The sequence below is a fragment of the Colias croceus genome, chromosome 2 (assembly GCF_905220415.1).
Source record: "Colias croceus chromosome 2, ilColCroc2.1".
Lineage (NCBI taxonomy): Eukaryota > Metazoa > Arthropoda > Insecta > Lepidoptera > Pieridae > Colias > Colias croceus.
The window spans coordinates 55,238-67,325 of NC_059538.1; the positions used below are offsets into that span (position 1 = coordinate 55,238).

The 12,088-nt window shown below is 36.2% G+C and overlaps 1 protein-coding gene across 2 annotated transcripts in view; it reads left to right on the plus strand.

The window, feature by feature from the left end:
* The window catches only part of LOC123704317 (FMRFamide receptor-like), a 117,265-nt gene that overhangs the window by 33,040 nt on the left and 72,137 nt on the right, over positions 1–12,088 (plus strand). Inside the window, exon 2 of one of the 2 annotated variants that reach the window (XM_045652649.1) lies at positions 10,656–10,707. The exons of the other annotated variant lie outside the window; for it this stretch is intronic. The gene's annotated coding sequence lies outside the window, so the exon portion shown is untranslated. The remainder of the gene's footprint in view (positions 1–10,655; positions 10,708–12,088) is intronic. 2 annotated transcript variants of the gene reach the window in all.

Genomic DNA, 12,088 nt, shown 5'->3' on the forward strand with positions numbered 1-12,088 from the left:
TTTTCCACTGGGCCGTATCAAGGCCGTATATTTGTGCTCTACCATTTTGAACGGTTCGTTCTGTACATGCATTTGTTTGTGTTTATTTGTTTGTATAGTGTATGTGTAGCATTCATATATTATTATGTAGGTATAAATGCTTAAGATTTTTATTTTATTTTTTCATTCTGTTTTTCCAATCCTCAGAATTATTTTTACGCGCAAATTATTATTAACTCTAGGTTCATATCGAACTAATATTCAAAACAAATTAAATAAAACACAAATCAACATAATTATAGTTTTTTTTTTCAATCATTTATTACAAGGCTTTTGAACGAATGTTCATGGCAGCCCCATTGCAACAATCAACTTACAAACTAAACACAAATTAATTAATATAATATCTAAATAAAACAATGAGAACACCTAGGAGCCAGCGCTAGGTATACGTTGAAAGAAAATCTCCCACTAGGCCATACACCAACCCTGCTAGGGTGCCTCCTCCGAGCAAGGGTTGGATAACGAACTACAAAAAATTCCCATATTGGCCCACGAAGCGTCTAACTTTTCTAGCAAGAATTCCAAATGTTTCGTCTCATTCCGGACACACCCCACAAGCACATGATGCACGTCCTCGGTCTTTCCACAAATTATACACAAAGGAGACTCTATTTTACCCATCATATTATGTGCAAAAGCTCTTAATGGCATGTGCCCGGAACGCAATCTATGTGCCAACACTACAATATTGCGCTATATTTCCAACAAAATAGATGTGTGGTTGGAGGTAGTTTTGTAGGTACGTAAGTTATGTAGGTATGGTACCTACTACCTACATTGACTTCTCTCTAGCCTCATGATCTAAGCCTCATGATACGTCAAGTCGCCGCGACCGCTTTATTCGAAATTCAAAAAGTCAGTTTGTTCGAAAACAATAAATTACTAATTATTCATACCTAGTTAAATCATTGTTTTCTAAATTTAAAACAGTCTACTGTTTGCAGAAATAGTTTGTTATCTTTTTCATTATCCTCCAGTGATATTATCCTCATTAATAGACTAAATACGGATTTATAAATAGAGCACGTTCACGTTCAAAGGCGAGTTAAAATAAGTTTATCTAGTTAGTTTGTTACTAATTACTATTAGTTGAGAATTTCAATTTTATGAAGAATTCTCACCCAAGTAGGCGTAAGAAATAGCTTAGGTATTAATAATTACGTCACTGTAGTTAACCGTAAACATCGGTCGGGGGCGAAAAATTAAAAGCATCGATATGGAAAATTTATATAATCTCTACTATAATATTATAAAGCTTGTTTGTATGAACGTGCTAATCTCAGGAACTACTGGTCCGAGGATGGCTATTAGGCCATTTATCGAGGAAGGCTATAGGCTTAAGGCTATATGTGTATCATCACGCTAAGACCACCAAGAGCAGAGCAATGCGGGTGAAACCGCGGAGCACAGCTAGTATAATATTATAATATCGACTTTATTGGAAAAAAGTAATATCAATAAAAATATAGCCAATTTGTATGAAAATAGAAAAAATCTGAACGACCGCGGTGTCAGTGGACGGTTTTCGAGCCTAAATATTTTTTATGTGAAGTTATTACACGTCAATATATAACGCAGTCTGCTTACGACAGGGGACCGATGGAGTCAATCCAAATCTCCGACTCGAGCCTGGCTCCGAGACTGACCGGTAAAAGCGCTTTCAGAACATTTGCCCTGTGACGACTCGACACTCATGTATTTGCAAATAGATGTCCGAGTCGAGTGCGACCTACATAATCAGTATGTATTGAGTACGAGATGAATCGACGAGCTTTCAATTTATATCGTATTTTTAGCCGCCTCTGTTTTCCTAATTTTCGGAACTTTCGCTTTCAGTCCTGATAAAAATACATTTTTAATGTTTTATATTTTGTGTTTGTGAACACAACGAGAGCGCTGAGCGAGCGCAATGCGGATCCGCAATAATTGGTGGATTATCGCGCTTCGCGACGGTCCCACCGATTTATTGTGCATCTGTTTACAATTATAAATTAAAACATACAGTTTTCACGAGTGTATGTTCAAAATAAACGAATCGAATAATCTTATAATTCAATTATTATGTGTCGTTTATGGTAATTAACTCGAAATGTTATTATCGTAATGGTAATGTAAAACTATTTCAACAAATAAAAATCAATATTTACATGTTTATTGTAGCACACAATATGTGCAAAATACATAATATGTAATATTATTGTTTCTACATGTAACTGTGTTCTACGTAGACCGAAAACGAGTTCACTCCCAAGTTTACAGTAAATTTAGTCTAGTTCTTGAATTGTTTATGAAACAGACAAAGGTTTGTTTTTGTTTTTTACAACATTAACAAATAATTTGCTATGTTGGAACTTTCAATTAAGCAGATGGTAGTGGGGAAAAATAAACAGACAGAAAGCGCGTATCGCGCGGCCGCGGCGGAGGGAATCAGGCCACAGATTAGATACTAGTACAGCTGTCTGGCGCTATCGTGCTTGTATTTCACTTTCATTTAAGAATCATTTTCATTTCATTTACCAACGTTTAATCCACGGGAAATAAAATTGAGCTGAACTACATTCGCAGAGAAATAGTCCAAAATTTATCGACAGATTTCAAGACTACGGATATTAATACGCAACCCGTCGTGATGTAAAAAGTAAAAAGTAGTATAATATGTTATAATCGGTTGTTCTTTGGCGTCAGTCTCGCGTGGCAGCTGCGTGGGCGGCAATTGATCTCATCATTTTTATCTTCCAATGACTGTTCTCACCACAGGTTCTCACTCAATTTCATTTCATGTCTTTATAACAATGCTATCTGCCAAAAATTCAAACCTCTTATTTACGTCGTGATTATTCGCATTAATTATGAGAATGCTGGTGCCTTAACCAAGCTACTTCTAATGAAACAGCAAAGGAAGATCGCAAGGAGTAAGTTGTTCTTAATTAAGTTAGGTGTTAGGACAACTCGGCTAGTGTCTGCAATTACCGACAACTCGGCCATTGTGCACAATTACCGACTGGACCCCGCTCTGACCGACAAGCAGCCGCAGGACTTTCGTAACTTTTACTCATTACTGCACTGTCGGTATTTACGATCAGGCTTGTTCAATTTGAAGTAAATGAACAGCATGAATGTCATTTTGCCTTGTGCAGTATTTATGAGTCAGCTAAATAGTCTTTATTGCAATAAGTATTGAATATGTTGTATATTGAATATTTGTACATCATAATTTAATTAGGTAATATTTAAATTAAAATATGTATAGGTCGCGAATTGAACGAAAACGCTGAATCGCAAGCTAGGCAAAGATTCAAGGAAGGACACAAGGATATTGTAATAATGTCCCACAGAATGTTTGGAGACTGAAATTGAAATGTTCCCGGTTGTTCCCGGGCGGCGCGGCGGCACCGCGGCGGCTCGGGAGCGCGGAACAAACGCCTTCTTCAGATTCCTTATTTGCAGCGCGACGGGAACTTGCTTTTGATATCGCTTTGTCGCACTTTGTGTACTTGACTTTAAAGAAGAGCTAATGATTTATGATTTATAGTTTAAAATAACAAGTTTATTTGTATAGTTTACATTATAGTGATATTTTGAGCCGACTTTGAAATTTATACATAATTATATATAAGTATATCATATACATATATGCTATTAAGCTTCTTGAATATTTTAAAGATGGCACGGAAAGATTTTATGCTTATTTAATATACAGATATAAAGGTATTTCCCTAACACGATGACAATAAAATACGATCCAAACTGCGACTTCAGTGGTTTAAAGGAAAACGTTCTGAAGGGAAATAAATCATTTTCTTGGATGGTAATGAGAGCAATAAATAATGTGTTATTAGTGAAGTGTGTCGGCCGATAAGCCCCGCATAGCGCCGCGCCGGGATGCCCCGCTCTGCTGCGATAAGAGTGCTTCTACCAGTCGATATCTACTGGAATATTAACCAAACCTTATTCATTTATCCCCACAATGCAACTGATTTTCGCTCTTCACGTTACTCTACTTATGAAGATCACGTCAAAGTAAAGAAATATTACAAAATTTACCCTAATGTATAGTGTTTTATGGAACACACATGCGTTTTGAATTAATTTTATGGCATTTCAGAGCATTTCACTGAAAAATAAGTCTCGACTAAATCTCTTTTCAAGATTGCGCAATGCAATATCGTAAGAATCCATAAACCTAAATTGTGGTGATAATTACCTAAACAGAATATCAGTATGTGACGTGTGTGTGTCAACTAAGGTGTCAACATTACGATCCAGCTTTAGAAGCTTTCTTTTAAACTTATCCGTCCAAAATAATAAGTCAGGAGAAAAGTGAATTAAAATTCATTTTTAAAATTAATTGTTTCGTAACTATACGATGAATTAATTATTTAACCATTGTTTAAAAAATGTGCCCTTCGTAAGTTAATGCCCGGTTTCAAATCTTAGGTTAAAATGACGAATAATGTTATGCTGAGAAATAAAGTAAAAAACCATCAAATAACTAATCAGGCACATTCTCAACTAGCCCTAAGAATAATAAAAATTTTAATTAGTGCCAATTGAAGTGGAATTTATGAACCAGTAGTGACCAGATGGCACACAACTCGGCACCACTCGGTACACTCGTCAGGTTTATGATTGTTTCATTAACCCACAAGCTCTCAGTTCTACGTTCTATTATTGTTTCATTTCCGAATCGCGCAAAATTATATTATCAACGGCCCGCGAGATGTTTGTGCAAGTTTTATAGTAGGTATGCTTAAGAAGTTGACATTTTAATAGTTCATAAATGTCTAACATGTTTTTAATTTATTTCATTGGTTATACAAGATATATCTGGATTATTATCTTCATTGTAATTTGTAATCATAAATTGTAAAATTCTGCTTTAATTATTCTACTACTATGACACTAAGAAATAATATTAGAAATGAAAGGAAAATTATCTGTTAAAAATTTAACTTATTTTAATTTAACTGTAGTACAAAATCCTATACACAGTTTTATAGGAACTAAATAACGGTTACCTACTGTACAATCAGTACAAAAGTGTAGTGTGTACTGTGTACAAAGGATCATAAGGCACACGTGCTGAACGCAACAGGTGTCCCGCGCACCCCGCGCCCCGCACACCCCCGCCCCGCGCCTCCGCCCGCCACCGTCAAGTGACGGTGTGACATCGTTTCAAAAACTTGCCAAATTCGAGCTCCATTCACTTTACGTCATAAAATTATTTAGAAGTCGTAATTGCCTTTAAATATGATACCTACATATTATTATTATTATTACATACATGATACATGTTATTGAAAATTAAAAACGTATGAATCGTGTACATTATCTTATTGCATATATGAAATTATTGCACTCAAACTTTAGTGAATTCCTTTTGAAAAGCTCTATAGTCTATACTAACACAAAGGTCCGTAAATTGATTGAATTATAGAACTGAATCGAGAAGCATATGCAAAATGCTATTCAAAAAATAATATGCTCCGATAGAATACATCGTGCGATTGAACTGTGCGCGTTTGTGGAAAATCCCAAATCCAATTTGGATTCACGCAATAGAAATTTCCTCAATTCACGGCTCCATATACCCCACATAGTCGCAGATGGTTTCGGACAAAGCAAAATTCGACGGCTATTTTTATATATAATGTACAACATCAATCTCCTGATATATGTATAAAGCATCGATTTTTTGTGATAACGTGACGACAAAGTGAGGTAGCTTCTTAATACATTGTAATTTGCTTCTCTCGGCCACGTATCTGCGGCTCGTACAAGCCTGGTTTTAATTACTTTGACCACTGAGTCTGGTCCGCGCAGGCCGCGGACCCGCACCCAGCCTAGCCGCGTCGAGCCGCGCCGTTCCGCTTCGCCGAGTCGCTAAATTAAAATAATAAAGACTTATGAAAAACTTTGTAAGGTTTCCGTTCGAATATATGAGATCAGTTGCTATGTAAATTTCAATTGAGTCTTTCCATGAAGAATTATAATCATAGTCACGGTTATTTTACATAATGTAGGTACCTACTAGTTTCCCGGAGTTCGATATCTCATATAATGTTTCTCTTGACTTTTCTTTTCTTCGATATGTGTGTGTAAATAAAGGACATTGTATTGTATTGTATGCAATATTGAATGCAGTGTAGTGCATTGGGTGAGTGTCGTGAGAATGGAGGAGGGACGGAAGCCGTGGCCACGTGGAAGTATCGCGAGCTCGGGAAATGGACGCGCCAGCACACGGCACACGGCACACAGCACAAGGGAAATGTTGCCGATAAGAAATAACGCGAGAAAATCACCATCGTGCTCCCAATGATACGGAGAAATTTTATTGAATATATAATTAATTAATTGGCTCGCTCGAGCTTCCTTCAGATAGGCTTACTTGTATTGAGAACAGGAATCAATTAATTTGTTGCCAGTTCTCCTTCGTAGTTGGTATTATACCAATAATACTGCGGAGCGATGGAACCTGTTCCTTGATGTTAATGAAAGTTTATCTTAAATTGTTGGATTCTTGTTAATTAATGAGACGGTGATGGGTTAAAGTCATAGAAATCTAAATGTTAAAGTATATTATAAAACAATCATGCGACTACAAAAATATTGCTTTATTTACACTCAGAAAGATAAATTAAACTTTTATTTATTAAAATTTAACACTACCGGTTTATTATAAAAAAACAATTATATAGTTAGTATGAAATCTACGAAAGAATACCAGTCATTCGTAAACATATTATAACCTTCGAAATGCAAAATATTTTTTATTTAAAGTTTTATTTTATTTTAGTTAGGTACCGGTTTAATAGTTTAAACACTTTATGTTGATGAAAATCTTGTATTATTCTAATTTATTATTAATAACTCAATTTCAATTTGAATATTTTATCAAGGTGCTGTCCTGATGCCACTTAAACCTGGGCGAGCCGTAATAATATGTGCTACTTATAAAAAATCACTATTCATAAACATTTCTGAATCAGTACCTAAAAATAAACGTTTGTATCGTATCGAAGTGAATAAATCAGCGCCGCGTACCTACACTGTACGCCGTATGGTATACTATATTATCGGAAGTTTAGTCGAACGAGGTGAACGAGGTCACACGACACACTTTTAGATAATCTCATCTCACACTTTTAATATCGGAAGCGTTTCAAAGAGCCGTAAAGTGCGTCGTAAAGCTCGGTGTCACAACGATCGAACTCGTTCAGCAAATGTGTCGCTAAGTTTCAGTTTCCAATAAATCGCGTCGGATTTCAATAAACCACGGCTGGCCGAGTGGCCGCACCTGGCCCCTGCCGCCAACGCCGGCCGGCCGGTGGGAATGCGTGTTATTTCATAGGAAAAGTGCTAGTTGCTGATCAGGGTACTACTTAGTTAAAGATTTATTGGTCATTCTTCCCTATTCCAAATCATGCAAGACCAGTCGAATATTGCCTCCCATCTCCAGGCACTAAAAACTACTAATTACCACTGTTTCACATTTAAGTAACGATAAAATTAGTAGGTAACGATCATAAAATCTCTATGTATTTATAAAATTTCAATTAAATTTGCAAACAATTGCAATGTAATTCCCATTCCTTCTAAGATCTAAGATCTGAATCTATCCGATCTAAGAAATAAGAACTGTGGGTACGTTAGTACGTAGGTACATAACTATGACGAAATGAATAAACATGGAAGTGGACATTGTCGTCGCTCCCAAATATGTTGTTGACTAACGGTGAATATGCTCTAGCAATGTTAGATTGTTTACGTAATATATGTGTGGCTTAAATTTCCACATAATATTCGAGATATTATATTGTTGCTAGAAAAATAGTGGAAATGGACAAGATAAAGTACACGAGTAGAGTTGTAGTCAAGGGCGAAAGCACAAATATTGACAATATTGCTCTAATACAGATTAAACTATGAGCCCTCGATCGTAGCCGGTATTAATATATCAATAATTAACACGTAATAATGGAAATTCTTACCCGTGTCATGAATGAGCGGGCTGTGACACGGGTATCTCGAGTTGACGCTTGATTATTATCGGCTGTCTGTATTGACTTATAGCTAAGTAATTAATTAATTTTGTCGGAATGATTCGGACAGACTGCAGAATCTACGTTAGGCAATCAATCTGTCCTATCCTATGACACTTTTCTTTCGAGACTGTTTACCCAAGACAACTTTTCGTTACTACAGAAATATTGAAATGTCGCTGCAGTGTAGTGTAACAATGGTTTCTCTAAATATAGCCCACAGTGAGCAGTCTGTTGGGCCGCTACTCTGCGAAAGGGCAGAGGAAGTGCCGGTGACGGGCCAACTGCGATCGGTTGCAAACTCAGTTATCCACCAAGTTACCGACTGCCTCCATTAGCCGGCCACTCCTGCAAATAAACCTAACGATATGTTATAATTAATACTTGTTTTCGATATGAATTATTGAAGTGATCACGTTTTCGATCTAATAAAAATAATTTATATACAATATACATATACAGTGAATAAAAATCTGTAAAAATAAAAATAAAATAATGTGAATAAAAACCTGTAGGCTGTAAGTTCCGTGGTTGTCTCCAAAAATCAAAATCAATATTCAATTGTGGTGACAAAATAATAGAACTAACATTACAATAATTTCACAATTCAATTGAAACTACACGTATTGTCTTCAATTTGTAAACATTAATGGACACAATATAGTTGAATAAAAAATTCAAAAGAGCGACAAAAAAGACAGAAATAAATCCGTCAAATGTAATAATTAATGTACTTATGAAATAAACTTATTGAAAATACTTAGGTACGTACCGAATTGTAGCAAACACAGTTAGACAAAGATATATTTTAATAAACATTAAAAGCCAATAAAAACAAATAAATAAGTATATACATATTATATAGTGGAACATAGAGTCTCTTCAGGTAGAAGAATGATAAATCAGTGTGTCGCTAAAAGGTAATTAATTTTATAATTACTGATAAAAATGCTTGTGCTTAAGATAAGTGAAGATAAGGGAATAACAATGGCATGTAAAATATGAACTATATTATGGACACGAGTTGGATAATTATTATAAGACGGGAAAGGCATGGAACATTTCCTTTCTGTGTTATCTATGTTTAATCTATTTCTTTATGTAAATAGCTCAACAGCGTTTCTTTCTTATCACTTAAAAATCTTTTCTCGCAAATGTTTCAAAGAAAGTCCCAGTAATTGTAGGGTAGTATTTATACATATATATATCTAGTAGTATACTATCTGATATCTCACGAACTTAATGTAATGGAGGGTCACACAACAACGAACTGGAAACAGACCGAAAATATTTCGAACTGCTAGTGGAAGAAATTTGAACAAGTTTGTCAGAAGTGGAGTGCGGGGGTGCACCCGGGTGAGTCGGGAACAGTAGCTCTGCGAACTGAAAGGAACGAAAACTTTACATCATTCAACTTTTCCATTTATGAAAGAAAAGACGGCTCCATTCCATACACTATAATATTTTAACTGATCGTTTCAAATTTATCAAGATATTATTTGATTTTATAAGTTTATATTTATGATTTATCTAATAAAGCAAACGAGCAGGTATCAATTATTATTCTAAGAAAAATATCTTCGGGTAAATGCACTGAGACGCGGTCGCAAGGTGACCTCATCGCAATTAGAAATAAGTTCTTTGGATCTAATTAAGTTTGAAGCATGATGAGGGGGTAGGTATAATAATGCTGCATTGCAGAAATGCATAAAATTAGGAAAACATCAAATAAATTGATAATGTTCCCAGTATTACTACAATTTTCAACTTCATAACGCAATATTTATAGTTTTTTAATAATTCATGTGAGCTTTTGCCTGTCGACTTTGTATGTAAACACATTTATATAATCACATATTATATATTATCGTGAAATAACACGTGTACATAAATAGAATTACTCCTTCGTAAAAAATAAAACTGAGGTAATTTAGTGCGGCATCGACAAAATAATACATAAATTCTAGTTTCACATATTCATAACGCATTTAATTCCTCATAAAAATGTCACTTTAACACATTTTACAACTAAAGCTAAGCGTACAAGAACAGAAACAAAATTAAACGCCAAAATTAAACATTTGGCGCATTCTTAATTCTATGAGGTCTGTGTGTATGTGTGGTGTCAAATAAATCTCCGCGAAATCTTCAGCAAACGAATTTCTTGTCAGCTCTGCCGTCTGTAGCGCCGGCGGTATCGCGGGCGATAGCGCTCGCGGAGAAGCGACAAAGTGGACATTTCATTGTTTTTATGGAAATTCCCGCGATGTTTACGAGGGTCGATGTTATTAAATACCTCGGTGTAATTTAAAACTATGCCTGCGGTCCTCGGATCGAATTCGTTATCAAAGGCTGGGATTATCCCTCAGATGTTATGCGAAAAATGTGATTTACAAATAAATAACAAAGATTGTTATCGATATTGTGTTTATATTTCTCGGGCAGGAGCTCGTAGCTATCCGCGGGGCATTGTTAAATCGAAGTTTGTTTTCATTATTTATTTTAATAAGGCAGACGTTTACGACTTTCATCCGTATCCACCCATAGTTAATTACATTCTATTATTTCCAGGTGCGTTGGTCCCTGTCGTCGGTGGTTATTTCCTTAATAACAACAGAAAACTGTGAGTTTTATATTAAACTAGCTTCCGCCCACGACTTTGTACTTGCATCCCCGTTTTCCCCGTTCCCGCAAGAATTTCGGGAAATCCTTTCTTAGCGGATGCCTACGTTCTAACATCTACCTGCATGCCAAATTTCAGCCCGATATGTCCAGTGGTTTGGGCTGTGCGGTTGCGTTGATAGATCACTATATCGGTCACCTTTGAGTTTTATCTTCTATAATATAAAAATGAATCGCAAAATGTGTTGGTAAGCGCATAACTCGAGAACAACTGAACCGATTTCGTTAATTCTTTTTTTATTACATTTCTTGAAGTACGAGGATGGTTCTTGTGGAGAGTAAACGTAAAAATGTACCACGGGCGAAGCCGGGACCGCTAGTATATGTATATAGATACGTTGTTGACTGAGCTTAAATGAATATACCTTTTAAATGAAATATCCTAATACTGAATTCATATTTTTTTGGCTTTTATGGCATTCAAATGCTTTATAAATATAAATTTATAAAGACTAGAAAAAATTCGATCACGAGGCGGGACTCGAACCCGCTACCTTCGCGCCATTCCGGGGCGGATGCCTAACCAACTCAGCCACTCGTGACCCGCCTGAGCAATCGAATTTAATCTATTCCTTCAGTTTATGTGTCTTAAGGGACACACCGCGCGCCATCTTTGAGATGATTTAACAACCATCTCAACCAATATGAAGCACTTTTCATTGAATACAATATTGTAACGATGGAACACGACCTTTTCTTGAATTCATATTTTTTTTTGTGGTGTGTCCCTTAAGACACATAAAACTGAAGGAATATAATAAATTCGATTGCTCAGGCGGGTCACGAGTGGCTGAGTTGGTTAGGCATCCACCCCCGGAATGGCGCGAAGGATGCGGGTTCGAGTCCCGCCTCGTGATCGAATTTTTTCTATTCTTTATAAATTTATATCCTAATACTCTCAAAGCATAAAGTTTGCAATAAATGCGGCGAGTTAGTAAGCCTTCCTTTCACGGCTTGTTGCGTTTTTATGTGCAGCCAGGTAGCTAAATAGAATTTCTGTCACATTCCCCGGAGGGAGGTGGGAGTGGGGCGAGGACGAGGGGAGGAGGGGAGCACAATAGGCACGTCCCGCGGTGTCGCGTGGAAATGGAACCCTTCACCACCTTAAACTTATTAATCTCATAATGCTATATTTCTTGCACTGTGGGTCATATATCTTCCCACTGCATACCTATTGCAAAATTAATGAAATGGTACACAATCTGTTGCTGCAGCACGTGTTACAAGTATTGGAGAGACAAATTCATAACTTATAATTTAAATGTCTGTGGCTTTCTCAAAGTTTCGGTGTCAGGATTAAAGTGCCACTTTAACTGAGTAAC